Raw genomic sequence first — 20,314 nt, 5'->3', positions numbered from 1 at the left:
AGCTTGCCAAATGTGCCTTTTTCCAGCGGGAGGTTCGCTACTTGGGCCACGTCATCTCCGATCAGGGCGTCTCCACGGACCCTAGCAAGGTGGAAGTGGTAGCTAACTGGCAGCCTCCTAAGACTGTTTCGGAACTACGCTCCTTTCTTGGGTTTGCCAGCTATTATCGCCGTTTTGTAGAGGGTTTTGCTAAGTTGGCGGCACCTCTGCATAGACTGGTGGCAGAGTGGGGAGGCAGAAAATCAAAGAAGAGGTCAGAGCATGGTGTAGTGGAGAACTGGACTGCAGAGTGTGCTCAAAGTTTTGAGGCATTAAAGACTAAACTGACAACAGCACCAGTGCTTGCTTATGCAGATTTCTCTTTGCCTTTTATTTTAGAAGTGGATGCCAGCCATGGCGGCCTAGGGGCGGTGCTCTCCCAGGAGCAGGGAGGTAAGGTGAGGCCAATAGCCTATGCCAGTCGGGGTTTGAGGCCTACTGAGCGCAATATGCTAAATTATAGCTCAATGAAGCTGGAGTTTTTGGCACTTAAGTGGGCCATGACTGAGAAGTTTAGAGAGTACTTGTTGGGCCACAAGTGTATTGTTTACACCGACAACAATCCTCTTAGTCACTTGTCTTCTGCTAAACTTGGGGCTACTGAACAGCGCTGGGCAGCTCAGCTCGCTTCGTTTGACTTCGACTTAAAGTACAGGTCAGGAAGGAGTAATAAGAATGCAGACGCTTTATCTCGCCAGCATCCACCCGATCTTCAGGAAATTAAAGCCATGGTTCCTGGTACAGCCTTGCCTGAACCTCTTCAACAAGCCTTGCGGCTGGGACCAGTTGAGGTATCCCAAGCTGCCATTACAGTTTTGCCCCATCTCACTACTCCTGATCTTCATACCCTCCAACAGGTCGACCCAGTGGTAGAGGAGATCCTGGTGTTCTGGAGACGGAAGCAGCGACCCAGCTTTGAGGAGCGGCAGCAGCTTTCCCCACCTGCTCTGGTGCTGCTACGACAATGGGATCGTCTGATTGAAAGGGATGGAGTTCTGTATCGTCAGGTTCATCGCCTTGATGGTGCCGAGGTGGTACTTCAGCTTTTGCTGCCTAGTGCATTAATTGAGCAGGTGTTGACTCATGTTCATCAGGACCATGGCCATCAAGGTGTGGAAAGGACCCTAGCGCTTCTCCGCTCACGGTGCTACTGGCCAGGTATGTCTGCTGAGGTAGCTCGCTGGTGTCAGAGATGTGAACGTTGCCAAGTTGCAAAAGACACCCAACCTGCAGCTCAAAGTTTCATGGGACATTTGTTGGCCTCTCGACCAAATGAAATCTTGGCCATTGATTACACCCTGCTTGAACCCTCCCGGAATGGGCTGGAGAATGTCTTGGTAATGACTGATGTTTTCAGCAAGTATACATTGGCTGTCCCCACTCGTGACCAATGTGCTGCTACAGTGGCCCAGGTTCTTGTAACTGAGTGGTTTTCGAAGTTTGGTGTACCTGCCCGTATTCATTCCGATCAGGGTCGTAACTTTGAAAGCTCCCTGATCCAGCAGCTCTGCAAGTTTTATGGTATTGAGAAGTCCCATACTACTCCTTATCATCCGGCTGGAAATGGTCAGTGTGAACGTTTTAATAGGACTTTGCACAATTTGTTGCGGACCCTGCCAGTATCCAGAAAAAGAGACTGGAATGTATGTTTGCCCCAGTTACTCTACTGTTATAACACCACTCCCCATCAGGCTACTGGGGAAACTCCATTCTTATTGATGTTTGGGCAAGAACCCAGGTTGCCAGTGGACTTTCTGTTGGGCAGAGTACCAGACCCCATCAGTGGAGATGGGCACGAGTGGATTCAGGAGCATCAAGCCCGGCTACAGGTTGTACATGAAGGAGCCAAGGAACGACTGCAATTGGCTGCCGACCGCAGAAAGAGGCACCATGATCAAAAGGTGAAAGAGGCACCATTGAACGACGGGCAGTTGGTGTTCCTGCGCGATTTGAGTGGAAGAGGGAGATGTAAAATCAAAGATCGATGGAAACCAGCGGTATATAGAATCCTGAAGGCACCTAAAGGAGGTGGGGCAGTATATACCATTGCACCTGCAGATGATCCTAGCAGTGTGAAGCATGTTCATCGTACCTTGCTGAAGGCTGTGGTAATGGCACCTACACCACCAGAAGGGCCTGCTCCGTGCAGTAGCCCACATGGCCCAGAAATATCATCCGCAGAACCAGAACATGACTCATCAAGTGACAGTGACCTGTTATTCCTGAGCATAGGAGCTCCTCACGTAAATGTTTCACCATCTTACTGCCCAGTAGTGATTCCAAGTAGCTCTGAGTTGTTGCTCTCACCAGAAGACCGAACTTCCGATGTTCCAGCCACTTGTACAATTACTCAGAGTGCAGCACCAGTTCCATCTAGCTCTCTTCCTGTTTCCACTACGAGCTCTGATAAAAGAAATATTGTTGTGCGAAGAACTACACGGTCCACGGCCGGCCAGCATTCAAACATCCATCATCTCCCAAGACCAACAGGGGAGGTGGCACAAGGGGCTGCAAACTCTATTTCTGAGCCTAGAATACATGCTGTCTCTGCATTTTTTAGGCCTTGGGATTAACCTGGGTGTCTTTGTAATCCATCGTCGGGGCGACGATGCAAAAAGGAGGGGTAGATTGTGGCAGGATGAATGTTATCCCTCGGTCCAACCCACTTTCAGCCTGGCCCATTAGGGGGCGCTAGTATAAATAGTGGCCATTTGAGTGTCCCTGGATCGCTTACCTGTGATCTCCTTCTTGGTCACCTGACTTCCTGTTGGTGTTGCTGAGATTAGTTACTCTTCTGAAGCCTCCATCGCAGCTGGTAGGTGTTTACTCATTGTAGTGTGTATATTACCTTGCTTGGTGGTAAACAGCTATTGTTTGTAGGTCGTAGCTGTAGAAGCCTCCTCTGAGCCATTCCGCTTACGTTTTATGACACGGCTTACTTGGTATGTAATCAACTTCTGTTACGCTCTCTGCCTTCTGTTGTTCTTTTATAGTAATTATTTATTATGCTTTGCAGGAAGTGTGGGCCTTAGTGTTGCACCAAGCTACGCAAACTGAAGGGCTGCTGCTTTGCTGTGATGCTTTGCTTTGTTTTACTTTATTTTTACTGTCTGTTCCGGCTGCGAAGTTTGCTTCCTACTGCTGCCAGCCTTTAAAGTGGACGTCGGCGTTGACAACGGCCATATGCATGCCACGCGGGTCGGCTGGCGCGCATACTGATTGACTGACTGGATAATTAACTTACAGCCGTGCAGACGGCAAGTTGGAGCAATACGGCGATTCCGTTTGCTCCATATTTTAGAGTTTTACCCAGATTGTATGTTGTTTTACTGTATTTGATTTGTAGTTTGGCTTTTTGTTACGCCACTGGTGGGAGGCCCTTTTTCTAGCTGTAGATCACCAGTGTGGTCCTGCAGTTGGGTTATCCCCCAGCGCTGCATATTAGTTTTGTTGCAATATATTAAAATTTTCTTTGTTTCTTTTATTCAGATGCGGAGCGCCGACGTGGAGGAGACCAGGGTGCCTTGGTGGTGGGATCCTCTGAGTGTACACACCTGCCTTGTTTAATTTATTAGTGTGAGTGTGTGATAGTGTGCTGCACTTGTGTCTTGGTGTATTTTCTTCTTTTTTTTGAGTTTGTGTGTGGCATCCCTGCCCTCCACTGGTAAGCCTCAGCTCTGAATACCTTTTTTAGCATACTTATACACTGATATTTATGACTGTGCTTTTAAATGTTTTAATTAATAAATTGTCAATTTATTTTATCATTGAACCTCGTCTCTGTATTGAGTATAACAAACCTAACTGCCTTCGTAGTGATTAGTGTTGCCTCCAGTATTCTCTGGGTGAAATTCCCAGGGTGGCGTTGTCTTTTTAAAACTGTGAAGAGTAATTACTTTATTTCCACCTCGTGTTGCCACATGTGGAAATAGCATATTATGATATAAAGCCGTGTCTTGACATTGAAATCCTTAATTTGTCTGATTATGTTGTGATTAACATAGATGACCGTTCTGTTTTCTCGTAGCTGAGCTGGTGAGTCCAGTCAGTGTGTGTCAGATAGTCGTCAACAAACTTGAGGAACCGTCCTTTAAACAGCAGCCATTTGGACTCTATGAACAATCTGCTCCTCTCCCTTTACCATGACCTGGTTACCGGGTGCAAGATTTTCCTCCAATCGCAGTCAGGGGATTGATTCACTCAGAGCAGCTTACGACACCTTTTAAACCCCGTGCTGCAGAGTCAGAGGGAGAACACCACTCCATCTCCTTCTACAGACTCACCAGCTGGTATGATGGTGCTGCCTGCAGGGTCCCGCTTACATTCTCAGATCCTGACTCCAGTGCTTCCAGAGAAGGTGGATATTTATGTGCTGAAGGCAGCCTGGAGGAACTGTGTCCACAGCCTGGATGCCAACAACCTCATCGTCACCAGAGTCAATCCTGCTGTTTATCACACAAAAGACACTGAGATGACAAACCGCTGGAGAATCACGGACTCCAGCTCAGAGGGCAGAGTTATCATGTCGGTGCTCTGCCAGTTTCTAAAGAGGTTTGCACAGAGCATGAAGAGAAAGGCTACAGAGGAAGAGAGCAGCAGCAGGAGCCCCACTCCACCAAAGAAACACTTCAGACTGTGAAGCCTTTCTCAGAGAACTTATTTTCTGAAGACTCTTTAATAGTTTTAAGACTTTGGCACTGCTTCTGTGAACTGTGTTGGACATATGGCAGGGCTGTGGACTGGATGTTGAACGAGGAACATCTATTGTAGAGCCAAGTGTAAATCTGTGCAACACGAACTAAGGATCCATAAAGACAGTGCCAAGTGTACATTATCCTCTGCTGCATCTCAGACATCAGCAAGAATCAACACAGTGGTAAGTAATAAGTAATGTTGAAGGTTGTCTCTGAAATGATGTCCCAAAATGTTAGAAAACTTCTTGAGGTTTTAACTTTTATTGTTGCTTTTCTGCCTTTTGTTTTTAAGAATCTGATGAAAAGGAGAAACAAGAAGAGACACACCACAAACGAGTTTCCCTTACTAACATGGTAAATATATTCATCATGTAATGACATTTCCTCAGAGTAACCAGGAGTGTTTGTCTTGTTCTAAAGTGATTCAGTCTTCTCTCGTGTTATTTGGTATTTGTCTTTGAAAAGAGAGGAGCAGTAACTGCATACGGAGAAAGAAACAGGAGCATCCAAAGACAACTGAGAGTCTTTAGTGCACCGTGAACAGCAGTCACCTCAGAGCAAGAGAGTCCTCGTGGCTGTCTGGGTTCTCTCCAGGAGCTCTGGCTTCATCCCACAGTCCAGAGACATGATATAAGTGATAAGATAATATAACTAAAAAAAAAAAAACAGTTTAGAACAAGTGTGAGCCTCCTTTACAACTTTATTCACATCCTTTAAATGTAAGAGCTGCTGGCACGTCTGGTGAGGGTGTGCCCACACCTAATCTAAACCACAGAGCTTTAGTCCCTCTCATACTTGGTTGAGTATTGACATCAGCTGCACCGGTGCATGCAACGTGAGGGCACTAATGGACAGGGAGGAAATAATACTTGAATTCATTTTGAACAAAGACGTCATGCCAAATATTTTTTGATAGCTGTTTCAATTATGAATACACAGACTTTGTGATTGCTTTTTTCCTGTCAACATGTATTGTTCACAAATAACCACGGGCCACAACTGAATCAGATAGTTCCATCATTTCTCTTCATCTGCATTTTCGATCTGAAAGTAGAAACAACTATAATGAGGAGAAATTGAATTTTTATATTTATGAACGAGGACTGTGTGGAGGAGAGCCGAGTCAGGAAACAGGTTGTTCACCTGACCGACAAGCTGGAGTCAGAACCTGTGATTTATCCTCCCTGACTATTGAGTGATGTTATATGCTGATGTTATTTTCCTGTTTTGAGCCAAACCAGATTTCTCTATAGGAACTCTGTGTTAAAGGGTCAATGCACCAAATTGGGTTTTGATAACAGTTTATTTCTCATGCAAGGAAAGACACAAACTGCTCAGAGGGATTAGTAATGAGCACAAGTTAAATGAGCTCATTGCACTACGTTGGCTTTATCAGCCCTGCACAGAACAGATTGGTCTTAGACTCTTTGATTCTCTTAAATAAGTAGAATCTGAAACTGAAGGTTTTAGATTAAATCTGATTCCTAAATCAAGAAGTAAATCTTAAAGAACAACCTAGGTTTGTAATTTGGAACAAAGTTGCGTTAACTAAAACTATCTTGAACTGTGGAAGGTTAAGTGTGACCTTCTTAGCTGCAAACCTTGAACTGGTTTAGTAGCTTTTATATCTGTCTTACTGTGACATAAGTGCTGAAAAGGGATTTATCTCTCTCCCTCTGTCTATCTCTCAGTCCGTCTCTCTAAAATATTCATTTTACTTTATTTTCTCTATATATGATGTAGGTTTGAATTTTCCCTGCTAAATTGTGACGGTCTGGGAGTCTCCTACGTTCGACCTGCCTGTATGTATGTTTTTCTATGTGTTTTGTTTTGTCTCCCCTCCCAGTCCCCTGCTTCCCCCTTTAATGTGTGTGTGTGTGTGTGTGTGTGTATTCCAGCGTGCCAATTTATGGGCGTCATCAGGCCGGAAGGTGTTTCCCGTGTTGAAGCCGCCACACATGTCTTCCGTCTAGATTGGCCGCTACTTAAGTGTTTGACTGAGCTTCAGTCAACGCTGGATCATTGAGTTACCAAGTAAGTGAAGTCCCAGCTCTGAGTGGAAATAGTCTGTGCGTGTGTTTCTGTGAGTTCACCAATCTGATCTCTGTACCTTGTCTTGTTAGGAACTTGGAGAGGAGTGTGTCACAGGAGCGAAGTGTTTGTAAATGTCGAGTGTTGGAGTTGTTTTCCTGTCACACCTGGACCACCAGCACAGTCCTGCAGGATGGGAAAGTCCTGCATTTGGGCCCCGTTCTCGCCACGCACCTTAACATAAATAATAAACACTTTGATTGAGAAACTGCATTTTGTGTTTACTTTTGTAGGGTTGCCTACCGCTGCAGGAGGCTGCATCATGAAACCAACATGATGAACTGCCAGTGGGAGAAGCACTACCCTATAGACCTCTGTAATCCAAGTAAAAGTAGCAGTACAGCTATATACAAGTTAATACGAAGGCACAGAATCAACAAGAGCTATGAACTAATCTTAGAGCCGGGGCTACACTGGTGCGAGTCATACAAGGATCCAGCGATGAGTAGCTTCCTTTCCTCAACTTAAGTAGTGGCAGGGATAATGAGGCACAGGTGTTCACTCTCCATAGGTGCGTGGGGCGAGGGCAGGAACCACCATGACTTCCGTCCTGGCGAGACAGAGAGCGCGAGAGAGAAAAATAATGACGCTGCTGATCATCTTCATGCTGGTCCACCGGGCCGTGACATTCAGTAACATGAATATGGAAGTGTAAAGAGTGTGCAGCACAAGAGACTGCAAGATCTCAGTTATTGAAGCACTACAGGTTAAACCATGGTCACTTTGGCCGCAGACACGCTTATCCATGCACATATTTAAATTGTCCATGTAGTCACCAATGTAGATCACATGTTGATCAGACATTGCAGAGATCAGTAGATTCCTGGTGTGATTGAAGACAAGCTTTTCATTGATGATTTAAAAAGAGGGTGATGAGCTATTATTATTATTATTATTACTACTACTACTACTACATTGTCTTGATTAATCCATTAAAAAACAAACAAAAATAAAAACATTTGCAAATGGTTCAAATCTTTCATAAATATTCACGCAGAGCTGGAAATTGTAATTTTTAAATTTGATTTGTGCAGCTAATGAAAGTCTTCTGAAGGTAAGAAGGAGATGTGCAACAAAAAAATTACAAAGTTTATCTTTTTTGTTTTTTTTCCTAACAAACGTCTGTTCATCAATATATTTTTGTATTCAGTTCATTCTATTATTATTGTGTGAATGCTGCTGTTGCTCAATTCCTCGTTATTATTCTGAATTCTTTGTGGGATTTTTGGGTGCTGTGACTTTTGGTGTTTGTTCCTGTTTTTCTTTCTTTAATAACCTTTTCTCACAAGATGTTTTACAAAGTAAATACATTTGGAGAAATCTCCCTGACTGTAGTGGCGATTCCTTTTGTTTGAACAACCAAACATCCAAGAATTAAAATTCCGCAAGCCACTGCTGCACTGAGATAAGATCTTGTACGCAGGCAAAAGAAGTCGACTGTCCAAACTTGAAAGTTGCATTTTATGGTTTATTTATTCAGTTTGGCAAGCAATAAAAAGATCAATTTTTGTTGCTTCCTGCTGCTTCTTCTGCTCTGGTAAAAAATAAACAAGACATAGGCTCACTCCAGTGCATACTGGTCCTATACCAGTCTCTTTATTTAGAGAAAAATAGCCCTACAGTTCTTCCTGACTGACTTAACAAGATAAACAACAAAACAAACCCAAACAATTAAGCAAGTATTAACCTACAAATAAAACTTGTGAATAACCTAAAATATAAGTAAACCAACAACAAACTTTAACAAATTTCAAAATATAAAAAATAAAGAACAAATAGCTCCAACACTCCGGCCCCTAATTGTGCATACAATCACAATTACTTTAAAGTTCCAAAAAGAAAGGAGCTATTCACTCTGATTTTCTTCAAGATGAGGCTTCCAGTAGCAAAAGAAGTTTGCTCATGGATGACTTTTGCCATCATCCATGATCCTCTTGGAGCTGTAGCGCCTGCAATCCAAATAATATCTCCAGGTATAAGACATCTTTTAGTCCTCGTCCATTTTTGTCCTTCTTTCATCAGAGGTAGGTACTCAGCAAGCCATCTTTTCCAGAACAACTCTGCCATGTATTGTACCCATTTCCACCTTTTCCTGCCATGAAGATCGCTTGGATCAAACAGTCCTGGTGGCAAAACTGGTTTGTTTTTCAACAACAAGTGATTGGGTGTCAGTGCTTCAAGACCATTTGAGTCATCTGAAACTCTGGTAATGGGTCTGTCGTTCAATAGAGCTTCAACTTCACAGAAGACTATTTGGAGTCCTTCATCATCCAAAACTTGTTCTTTGAAAATTGAGGCTAAAATACTCTTTATGGAACAAATGAGACGCTCCCACACACCACCTTGGTGAGAGGCTGCTGGGACGTTAAAGCTCCATTTGACACCATCCTGAACAAAAGCATTTTGAATTTTAGCATAGCTCAGCTCAGTCAAACTCTTGATTTGCACCAACAAAATTTGTAGCATTATCAGACCTGATGGTCGAAACTGGGCCTCGTCTACAGATGAACCTCCGCACAGCATTTATACAGGAGTCTGTATTAAGTGTATGTGCAATCTCCAGATGTACTGCACGACTGGTCAAACAAGTAAAAAGAACATCCCTTTTAAGGAGACTTTGTCTCTTTTAACACTTATAGGTCCAAAATAGTCCACTCCAACATTTGTGAATGTAGCTGTGTTTGGCACGACTCTATCTTCGGCAGATCTGCCATCTTTTTTTCAACAAACTTTCCTCTGTTGCGTCCACACATGATACAACGAGAGATGATTTTCCTGGCAGCAGAATTTGCATTTACTATCCAGTATTTTTGTCTTAGTTTTCACAGCATGTCCCAACTTTTAATGGATATGGCGTAAAATCAATGTTGACACATTCTGCCTCTGCTAAATCTTCTGGAGTCAGATTTCCTTTCTTCAAAGTGGTCTTAAATCTTTCCATTCTTGTCTCCACTTCTTGCTTCTGACTTTCCCGATCATTCTTATTCAGATCTGCAGCAACCAACTCTTTCCTCTTTCTGCCCTAGCAACACTAAGGTCTCTTTGAGCTTTAAAAATCAGGCTACAGAGATTTTGAGTTTTGCCCAAGACAAGAAGTGTTTAGTTTGTAGGATTTTGTGATTGACATTCACTGTCAGGTCCTTTTTGACCTCTGGGTCATCTGCAGAAATTACACTGCAATCCACATCCAGTTTAGGCCACTCCTCCTCTGACTTGTAGAGAAAGCCTTCCCCATTTATCCACCTCCTACATTTGATGAAATCCCCAGCTCTCATGGCGCTACAATTCTGATTCCATTTTATATTCTGTTTAACAATTCGATTCTTTATCGATTCTCCCATCGATTCTTATTTTTTAAAAAGGGGAACATACAGGTCGATTAGCTTAGAACTTTGTTTTATATCTTATCTTTGAACAAAATTTAGGACTAGCATGACCTTACAAACCCAACAGCGAGATCTTAAGAGATCCACAGCCTACGGCTCCTCGATGGGGTGCCACAGGTCCCCAGAAAAAAATATGTAAATGTAAAATAATAATAAAATAAATATTCTTCTGTAGCAATAACAAAGTATAACATAAATTATTCTGTGGCAATTACACAAGAATGTCCAGTAACATTTACACTCCCCTTTTTAAAAGTATATATGAGCTGAGCACTCAAAAATAAAACTACATCAGACAGCAAAAAATACAGTCAACTCAAGTCCAACGGCACTGTACAATTCTGCATCCCTCAGCTATGGAAAATTACAAATTCTTTTGCAGAAATATAAGCATATCTGCTTTTTCAGGAACGATACGTGATCTTTCTGGACTTATGGTCTCTCCAGCTGTGGAGAACCGCCTCTCAGACAGGGTGGAGGATGCCTGCACACACAGAAAGCTTTCAGCCAGTGCTGACAGCAGGGGCAGAGTCTCTCTCTTGCTCCACCACCATAGAGTGGCGTTATCCTTGCAGGGGATGGGGGTTAGGCTTCTATACAGCTGGCTCTCCTGATCAACTCTCTGGGCCAGGGAAGCAATGGACTGCCGTTGATGGAATGACTGCAGCCCGTTGAACTCCTCTTCAAAGAATTCCTCCAAGGCAGTTTTTTTTTCTGCTTTACTGGTGGCGCCTGAAATAAAATAAAGTTTTAAAAGGGAGGAAAATGTGACATCATGACTATCCTTAAGTATTTATAACTGTCATTTTATTTATGATAAATAAATCATCAATTGTACCTGGTATCGTTTGAAAAGATCTTTCCAAATGTTCTCCTTTATGCTCCTTGTGAAGACAGAGTCATCTTCTTGTACGGTGTAGTGTTGATGTAGCTTTTGCAGGATGGGCAAAATCTCACCACAGGTCGGACTTTTGTCGCTGGAGACTGCTAGTGTGGAGGTGTAGTGCTTCCGCATGAGCACCACAAACTCCTCTGCTTTTCTTAAGTCATCATTGCCCATTTTAGCCAGTCTGCAACATCAACAAAACAAAAATACAACAGATATGTTGCATAAAACAAACAAAATTAAAACCCGAGTCCATTTTAAACCATATTATCATTATGTTTCAATACTACTCACCTTTCCTTTTTCATGGACTTTCTTATCCGTGGATCGATGGCTGCAGCCTGGATGGCAGGAAACTGCTCGCAGAATCTCTCCTTCATCAAATACAGAGAGTTCCATATGGTCTTTACATCTAGGAGCAGCATATGCTTGGGCAGCTCTGAGGGGTAACACATCCACAACAACTTTGCCAACTTTTTTACAGCATAAGGTCCACCTTCCACACTGTTTATCACCTTCCATGACTCTAAAGCGTTGGACGCATCAGTGCCTATCAGTAGCTCCGCATCTGCATCAATGTTGTGAAGTTTAACAGGTGAGGCCACTGATCAATATCCCCTTGCGTGGGAATATTCACCGCAGAAACTGGCATGGTCATTTGAGTCAAAACATCTGGTAACGCCATGAAATCCTTTGCTTCCAAAACAGACAGACAGTGCACTAACAATCCTAATCTGACTCATTGTTCTCAGAAGGATATTTGTCTTTTTCCCATTTAGATTCAGTCTTTTTGCCAGGGTTTCTGTACAGAATGTACCTGAACTTCCAGGATCCAGAAATGCATATGTTTGCACAATTCTATTGCTCTTTTGGCTCTTAACTTGAACTGCAACAATAGAAAAAACTGCATCAACCTCTTGACTGGCCCCAATATACCCACATGTGGTACCACAGCTGAGTGGTTGCAGTTGAGAAGTTGACATCGGAGTTTGTCACCTGTTGAGTTTGTTCTGAGGATGCACCTGGATCTTTTTGCTCTATATGAAGGACCCCTGGGTGCTTTTGGTGACACACGTCACAATCCAAACGACTCCTGCAGTCTTTGCTTGTGTGACCAACTGTAAAACAACCAAAACAAATTCCCATTTCCTTGATAAAAGTCAACTTATCCCAATGCATTTTAGCTCCTCTCCATTTTCTCTCAGTTTGTATGGAAGTTTCATAATAGTCATTCTCATGTTTGAGGGCAAATCCAACTCTTTCATATAAACAGTTTGCTGTGTTAGATTTAAAAATCCTTGACGAAAAAGAGAGAATGACTGAAGACCTTTCACATCTTCGCTTTTAATAGGTGCCCAACTCTTAATCTTCTCCATATATGCAGAGGCAATTTTATTTTCATTCCCAAAATGTTCTTCAAGAAGATGTTTGGCTCTGGAATAGCCCTCCTCAGGAATGCTGACAACTATGCACCAAGTCTTTAGGCTGCCCCCCAGTGGACTGCTCTAAAAAAATGCAAACAGTCGCTCCAGTTATAACTTTTAGCTTCCACTCCATTTTCAAAGGCATTTATAAATGATCTATACTGGAAAGGGTCTCCATCAAACACAGGGCTGTTTCTGGCTGGGAGGACAGAAGATAAGTTTTGTTTTACAAGTAAAGTAGTGATGTCATTTTGTTTTTGCATAATATTAGCAATCTCATTAGTATGGTTCTCAGTAGATTGAGGCTGTGTTTGCTGCGTCACTTGAGCTGAAGCATGAACTTTTACCATCATCTCATCCACCTGATGTTGTTTTTGACTTTGTTTAGGTATGAAGACCTGTGATTCAGATCCAGCATGATCGATTAATGTCTATCAGAATCGAACTAGGAACAGCTGACGTTAATGTTGTGACCTGCTATGCACCACAGACTGGATGCAGCGATCAGTGTTGGTCAAGTTACTTGAAAAAAGTAATCAGTTACTAATTACTGATTACTTCCCCAAAAAAGTAATCCCGTTACTTTACTGATTACTTATTTTCAAAAGTAATTAATTACTTAGTTACTTAGTTACTTTTTAAAAACACAATTTACAACCTGAATAGGTGATAAAGCGATAGATCTTTCAGCCAAATTCTACTTTTTCTGCATAATCCATCATACAAAATGTAATCAAATGGAAAAGTCTCTTCTTAAAACTTGTTTTATTAGTTTTAATCTTTTAACTTTATGCATCAAGCAAAAATTAAATTATATGCAACATTCTGTGACTGGAAGAAATTTGTTTAACATTTAAACCTATTTTCTGCACATTCCAGCACATAAAACAAAATATTTTTTTGTGTTTACACTCACTCTTTCAAATAGATGCAAGTAAAACACAGCAGAAAATAAATAAAGTCAAAGACTAGTTGCTCTATTTTCACCTGTAAAGCAGGACTGGGGTAGGCGGAGGTTTACCCTGGTGCAGGTGTGCTGCAGCGGACAGTTGAAGACTCCGCGAGTTTCTCTGTGAATTTCCCATTACGTCGTAGCGCACTCGCTGCTTGCTTGGAAGTTTAGGGGGTTTTTTCGCTGTAAAAAGAAGTTTTCTTCCCACGCACAACGGACACTAATGTCTTTGTCACTTTTTATGGAATCAAACTCAAAATAAGGTCAGTACTTCCACGCTTTAAACGCTGCATGCTCATACTCTCTCCCGCACTCGATATATTGTCCATTGTTGATCTGCAGACAGCTGTTGTCACGAACGTCGCACTCGCTTACGTCACTGTCATGAGACATTCTTGAAAAAACTCACGGTTTTAGTAACGCAGTAACGCAGCGTTCCTACGGGAAAGTAACGGTAATCTAATTACCGTTTTTGCAACGGTAATCCCTTACATTACTCGTTACTTGAAAAAAGTAATTGGATTACAGTAACGCGTTACTGCCCATCTCTGGCAGCGATGAAACGAAAAATGAATTTTGGGACAAGTTGGACAGGATCATACGGACCATTGCCCCGGATGAACACATTCTAATCGGAGGCGTCTGAACGGCCACGTGGGATCGAACAGGGGTGGCTACCCACAGTGCCATGGGGGACAAGGCCTCGGCGTGAGGAATGACGACGGAATACGTATCCTCGATTTTGCGGCGGCGCACGATCTGGCTGTTACCAACACATTCTTTAAGAAGCGCCCATCGCACCTAGCCACCTACACCAGTGGCGGACATGCAACTCAGATCGACTATTGGATGGTTCGGCGGCGAGACCTCAAACAGGTCACGGACACGGAAGTAATTCCATATGAATCCGTGGCCCCCCCAGCACCGTCTACTTGTCATGGATACGAAGATTGTCAAGCCAAAGCTGCCCAGATGCCAGACAGGACCAAAACGATTCAAATGGTGGAAGGCGAAGGAGCACAAGGAGAAACTGACAACTATGCTCCTCTCACTTGCAGTAAACACTGACCAACCTGTTGAGAAGATGTGGACTGAAGCGGGGGAGCGCATCCACAACATTGCGGAGGTCACCGTTGGTTCAACAAAACCGGGCAGAAAATACATTGAGAAACAGGTCTGGTGGTGGAATGAGGAGGTACAAAAAGCAATAAAAGCGAAGAAGCTGGCCTATAAGACTTGGTGGCGATCGCGAGCGCATGAAGATCTCACCCAATACCGCTCGCTGAAATCGGCAGCAAAGAGGGCAGTGGCCTCCGCGAAAAGACGACACTACCAAGATCTTTATGACCAGCTCCAAACCCCAGAGGGGGCCAATAACATCTACCGACTTGCCAAAGCCCGCCACCGTGAGAAGCAGGACTTTGATACAAACCATGTTGTCCAAATCAAGGGAGCCGACGGGCAGGTTCTGCGAGACCCCCGAGACATCCTTCAGCGCTGGTCAGATTACTTCACTGGAATCAGCAATGAAGAATTTACACATCCGCCTATCCCGCCCGCGGACCCAGTCGCAGGGACTGTCACACCAATCACCACTGCCAAAGTCCAAAACGCGTTGAAGAAAATGAAAAACGGAAAAGCCACAGGACCGGACGACATCCCAGCTGAAATCTGGAAGATGATGGGCGACCGTGGTACAACATACCTTGCGGCACTCTTCAACCATATCACGGTCGAAGACAAAGCCCCCCGAGCTTGGACATCGAGCATCACAGTGCCCATCTGGAAGGGCAAGGGAGACGTCACAGAGTGCACCAACTATCGACCAATTCGTCTACTCTGTCATGCAATGAAGATCTTCGAACGTGTCCTGGAAAATCGGATCCGTCAACTGGTCACAATCACCCCGAATCAATGCGGCTTTGTTAAGGGCTGTGGAACTATCGATGCCATACACGCGGCCCGTTTGCTGATGGAAAAGCACCGGGAAAAGAACAAGACGGTGCACATGGTCTTCCTGGATCTGGAAAAGGCATTCGATAGGGTCCCCCACAAGCTGATTTGGCGATCATTACGAACTCATGGTGCCCCGGAAGCTTATGTGAAATGGACTCAGCTGCTCTACCGTAATGTCACAAGCGAGGTCCGAAGTTCAGCGGGAACATCACCAGCCTTCCCGATTACCGTTGGCGTCCACCAGGGCTCGGCCCTCTCGCCCCTGCTGTTCACTCTCTGTATGGACACCGCGACGGCTGATCTGCAATCACCACATCCGTGGAGCCTTTTGTATGCAGATGATGTGTGCCTATCAGTAACAGAAAACTGCCTAGCCCTGCAAACCCAAACACAAGCATGGAAAGACCGGCTCTCCGAAAACGGCATGCGCCTGAACATCAAGAAGACTGAGTACCTTGAATGTGGCCCCCAGACCAACAGTACCATCACTATCGATGGCGAGCCGCTGACTAAAGTTGCCCAATTCAAGTACCTCGGGTCCCTTGTCGCCTCGGACTGCCAAACTCTACCAGACGCCAGACTCCGTGTCAACACAGCATGGAGGAAGTGGCATCAGGTGAGTGGAGTCTTATTTGACAAGAGAATGCCAATCTATCTTAAGGCGAAAGTCTATAAGTCGATTGTGCGCCCAGTGGCACTCTACGGGTCAGAGTGCTGGCCAGCGACGACCAAACACGAACAAGCTCTTCACATCATGGAGATGAAGATGCTGAGGTGGCCTCTGGGTCTCACACGACTTGACCGAGCGAGGAACGACGATGTCAGGAAACAATGGGGAGTGACACCAATCACAGACAAGATACGAGAGGCGAGGCTCCGATGGTACGGCCATGTTGTCCGTAGCGATAAAAATTCCATCGCAAAGACAGCCCAGCAATTAGATCTGGATGGAAACAGGCCACAAAGAAGACCAAAAAAGCGCTGGATGGACCGAATCAAGGATGATATGAAGGCGGTGAATGTTACACCAGAAGACGCCCTTGATAGGAAGAAGTGGAGGAAGGCATGCAAGATAGCGGACCCTGCGTCGCGGGATATAAACCGCTAGGAAGAAGATTTATACCAGAGTAATCTCTTTCTATTGGAACAAGTGTATCAGCACAAGGGTTTAACCCAGACGCTTCTTGTACGTGCCCTCTTTCAAAATAAGAGTTCATTCCATCAGAACTTTCAGAGCCACAAACTGAGTTTATTTTTAAGACACAAAGCTTTGCATTTGTTGCTGTCAACACCGTTTCCAAGGATAATTTCCCCTTTTCTTTTCTCAGTTTTTCCGCTTGCGCTTCAATAAAATGTTTTTTCTTTAATGCAGCGAGTCGCTCCATGAGCGCCGCCTTGTCAGCCGCAGATTTAAAGCGCGAAGAAGATGTCGATGAAATTCGGCTTTGCTTTGAAAATGTTTTTGAACGCGGCTTTACGCCTGAGATATTAGAGATGCTGTCTTCAGGATTTATTTCATCCAAGGAGGAGATTTTTTTTTTTGAGCTCCGCTTTTCTTGACATGTTTATATACATATCTAAACCTTTTGGTGTGAACTTGATGCTTTTTTTCTCCGATTGCATCTGAGTGTCATCCTTTTGTTTACGCTTATCCCACACTTTTGATCGTTCTTTTGAATTATTTCAAACATTACAAAGATGCACAGCACACTGCCAACCCACAGCATAAAGCACAAACATGACATCTATTTACCTGCTGATTCCAGTGAACAAACATTTCCACGACAGGCGTGGGCATGTTTCAATTAGCGATCCAATTACGCACCAATTCAGCAAATCAAAACTCAGTTCATCAGTGTTTGTAGTGAAATAATGGCTTTAAACTCCAATAGCTTCACCGTTTTCCTTTACGGCCTAAACAATATTATCACTCATCAGTTTTGATCAGTGAGTGACGTGTTGATCCAAACCTCAAGCAGCAAGTCCGTCTGGATTACTCCAAAGACGATCTAATAACTTTTGTTCGATGGTGATCCATGAAATCTATATATCCAACATATCCATTAATGAAGGATTATTCCTTCTGGTCCACGGGCAAGACTTTTTTACTTTATGCAGTGGCCATTCCGTTAGTTTGACCAGCCAAACACCCAACAATTAAAAATCCACAAGGCACTGCTGCACTGAGATAAGATCTTGTACGCAGGCAAAAGAAGTCAACTGTCCAAACCTGAAAGTCGCGTTTTATGGTTTATTTATCCAGTTTGGGAAACCAACAACAAACTTCAACAAATTTCAAAATAATAAAAATAAAGAACAAATAGCTCCAACACTAACATTGAGATTTAAACTGTTACTTTCAGCTGCAGAAACTATTATAAATTTCAGGTATTGTGGACTTTTCAGTGGTTACTTTTTGTGTTTCTTTCTTCCTTTTAGTTTTTTTTCTTGTGTTGTTTACTGCACAATACAGCAATAATCTTAGATATTGCCATTTTCTTTGCTGCAGGATGATGAAACTAAAAGAGCTTGTGTACTGAAGGCGCTAATTGTTTATCTCAGTGAAGACCCAGAAACCCTCATAAGCTCACTGGCCTCTGCTTTCCATAGATTTGCTTTGTGGAAGCAAAGACAATGTTTTTGCAGGTTTGTGTTCTGGCTAAAGATTTATTTCTTTTTATTTTGACGATGCTGTGGACAACCAGGCGGCAATGCAGAAGATGATCCTGGGAATCTTCGCCATTAAGGAGGAAGGCGCAGAACCCACAGATGACCTTGAAGAGATGCTGGAATAATTATTGACTGTGTCAAAGTGCTTCGTGATCTTGGAAACATTGCAAATGCAGTCACCATTTTGTTTGGCCTCATTTACTCACTGGTCTTGAGCTACCCCACAAAGCTTAAGTACATATTTGAGGTTTTACAAAAAATTGTGATAGAACTGGATGGAAACTGTCTCTCAACAAAAGCTCAAGTGCCAAAAAACAAAAAAAACAAGCTGTTTGAATGAAGAGTTCAGACAAGAAATTGCAAGCAAACAGAGGAGCAGTGAAAGATGGTTTAGTGGAACCTTGAAATGGAACTGCAGAACACTTGGACAAGGGTTTTTGTCCCCAACCATCAACAGTGTCACGGTTGACGATGGCCAACCGTGAGGAAGGCGCAGGAGCTCTGAATGTCAGCAGTGCGTTTATTTACAGTGAATGGACAAACATAACAATAAATCCTCAGTGCACTCCCGACTCCCGTGACGTGTCTTCTTCCCAGTGCTAGTGTTCCTGTCTCCGCTTCTCCGTGATGAGCACCCCGTGCTCGCTGTCCTCTCGTCTCCCCGCTACTCCTGGGAACATAAGAGAGAGGCAGCCGTCAGACACAGCACAATGCAGCAGACTTAAACTAGGAACTGGTCGAGAGACTAACGTGAAGCCACGCAATGATCCAGCGTCGGAGAGAGCTCCACCACACTCTCAAGTAGCTCCTCCGACGAGGCCTGATCAGCTACAGGTGTGTCACGGTCTTCAGGTGTGGCCAATCACCTGCCAGGGCCACACCCACCAGGCCTGAAGGTGCCTGTAAACGAGTGCTCACAGAAACACCTGCATCCACACACACACCTACATACACACATATATCTACAAGCAGGGAGAACGAGGGACAGCAATACCAAAATACAGATATTATAATACAAGTCCATAACTGCTCAGGGACCCTGACAAAGGACCCTGACAAACAGAACTGGAATATTTTGGATCCAAACATTGAAGTACTAATGGTCTTTGGAAATTATGTCTGAATATCTTTTAGCTGACTTTCAAAGTGTTCATAGGAGGTTTTCATTTTATGTTGGTTAGTGAAGGGGGGAAATAAAAATGGAGAATGTAACAAAGATTGGCAAGAAAGAAGGGGAAATCAGAGATGTCAGAAGGGGTGTGTACCATGTGTAAATATTTTCTGTTTCTCCAAAACTATTTACCTGCTGATTCCAGTGAACAAACATTTCCACAACAGGCGTGGGCATGTTTCAATTAGCGATCCAATTAGCAGAAAGGAACTACACATACCACATGTGTAGTTCCTTTCTGCTACAGAGTCCATTTGTTGTTAGTTTTCTCTTTAAAAAGAGATACATTTGACGATATTAACACAGCAGTGGCGGTCCTAGCCTGTTTGGCGCCCTGGGTGAACACTCCCTCTGCCCCCCCCCCACACACACATACACACATATAAAACATATTAAGGATTGTACATTAACATAAAACTGTTGTTGGAACCATACTGAATTTCACCAGAGAAACACACACACACATATATGAAGAGCGAGAGAGTATGCATAGTATGCAAACGGCTACCAAACAGCCATCATAACTCGTCATACAATGAGAATAGGACAAATCAACAATTGACAACTACTAATTAATATTATGCTGAACACAGTCCAAAAGATTCAGTAAGCTACATCAGTGTCTACTGTTTACTATCATAGCCAAGTGACAAACAAACATAAACAGACGTTTTTACAATCCCTACTAATAGATGTTATCTTGTTGTATCTCTGTTTTGGTCAGTGCTATCCTCTATGCTGTTGCATGCTGGGGCAGCAGGTTGAGGGTCACAGATGCCAACAGACTAAATTAACTGATCCACAAGGCCAGCAATGTTGTGGGGATGGAGCTGGACTCCGTTAGGGTGGTGTCTGAGAGGTAGATGTTGTCCAAGATAAAGACAATGTTGGATAATACCCACCCACTCCATGACATGCTGGCTAGTCACATAAGCACATTCAGTGAGAGACTGAGATTACCAAAAATCACCACTGAACGACACAGGAAATCATTCCTGGCTGTGGCCATCTCCCTGTACAACTCCTCCATCTAACACACTGTAAA

General features: G+C 43.6%; 1 long non-coding RNA gene across 1 annotated transcript; it reads left to right on the top strand.

Moving 5' to 3' along the window:
• Window positions 1–5,247: 5,247 nt before the first annotated feature.
• On the top strand, window positions 5,248–8,276 carry LOC134645275 (uncharacterized). Its single transcript, XR_010096536.1, has 3 exons — window positions 5,248–6,535; window positions 6,632–6,767; window positions 6,857–8,276. It is a non-coding gene; the product is annotated as an uncharacterized LOC134645275 (long non-coding RNA).
• The last annotated feature ends 12,038 nt before the right edge of the window (window positions 8,277–20,314 follow it).

Source organism: Pelmatolapia mariae, linkage group LG16_19, assembly GCF_036321145.2.
Source record: "Pelmatolapia mariae isolate MD_Pm_ZW linkage group LG16_19, Pm_UMD_F_2, whole genome shotgun sequence".
Lineage (NCBI taxonomy): Eukaryota > Metazoa > Chordata > Actinopteri > Cichliformes > Cichlidae > Pelmatolapia > Pelmatolapia mariae.
Note: the sequence above shows the minus strand (reverse complement) of the source record. Positions and strands in the feature narration are given on the sequence as shown.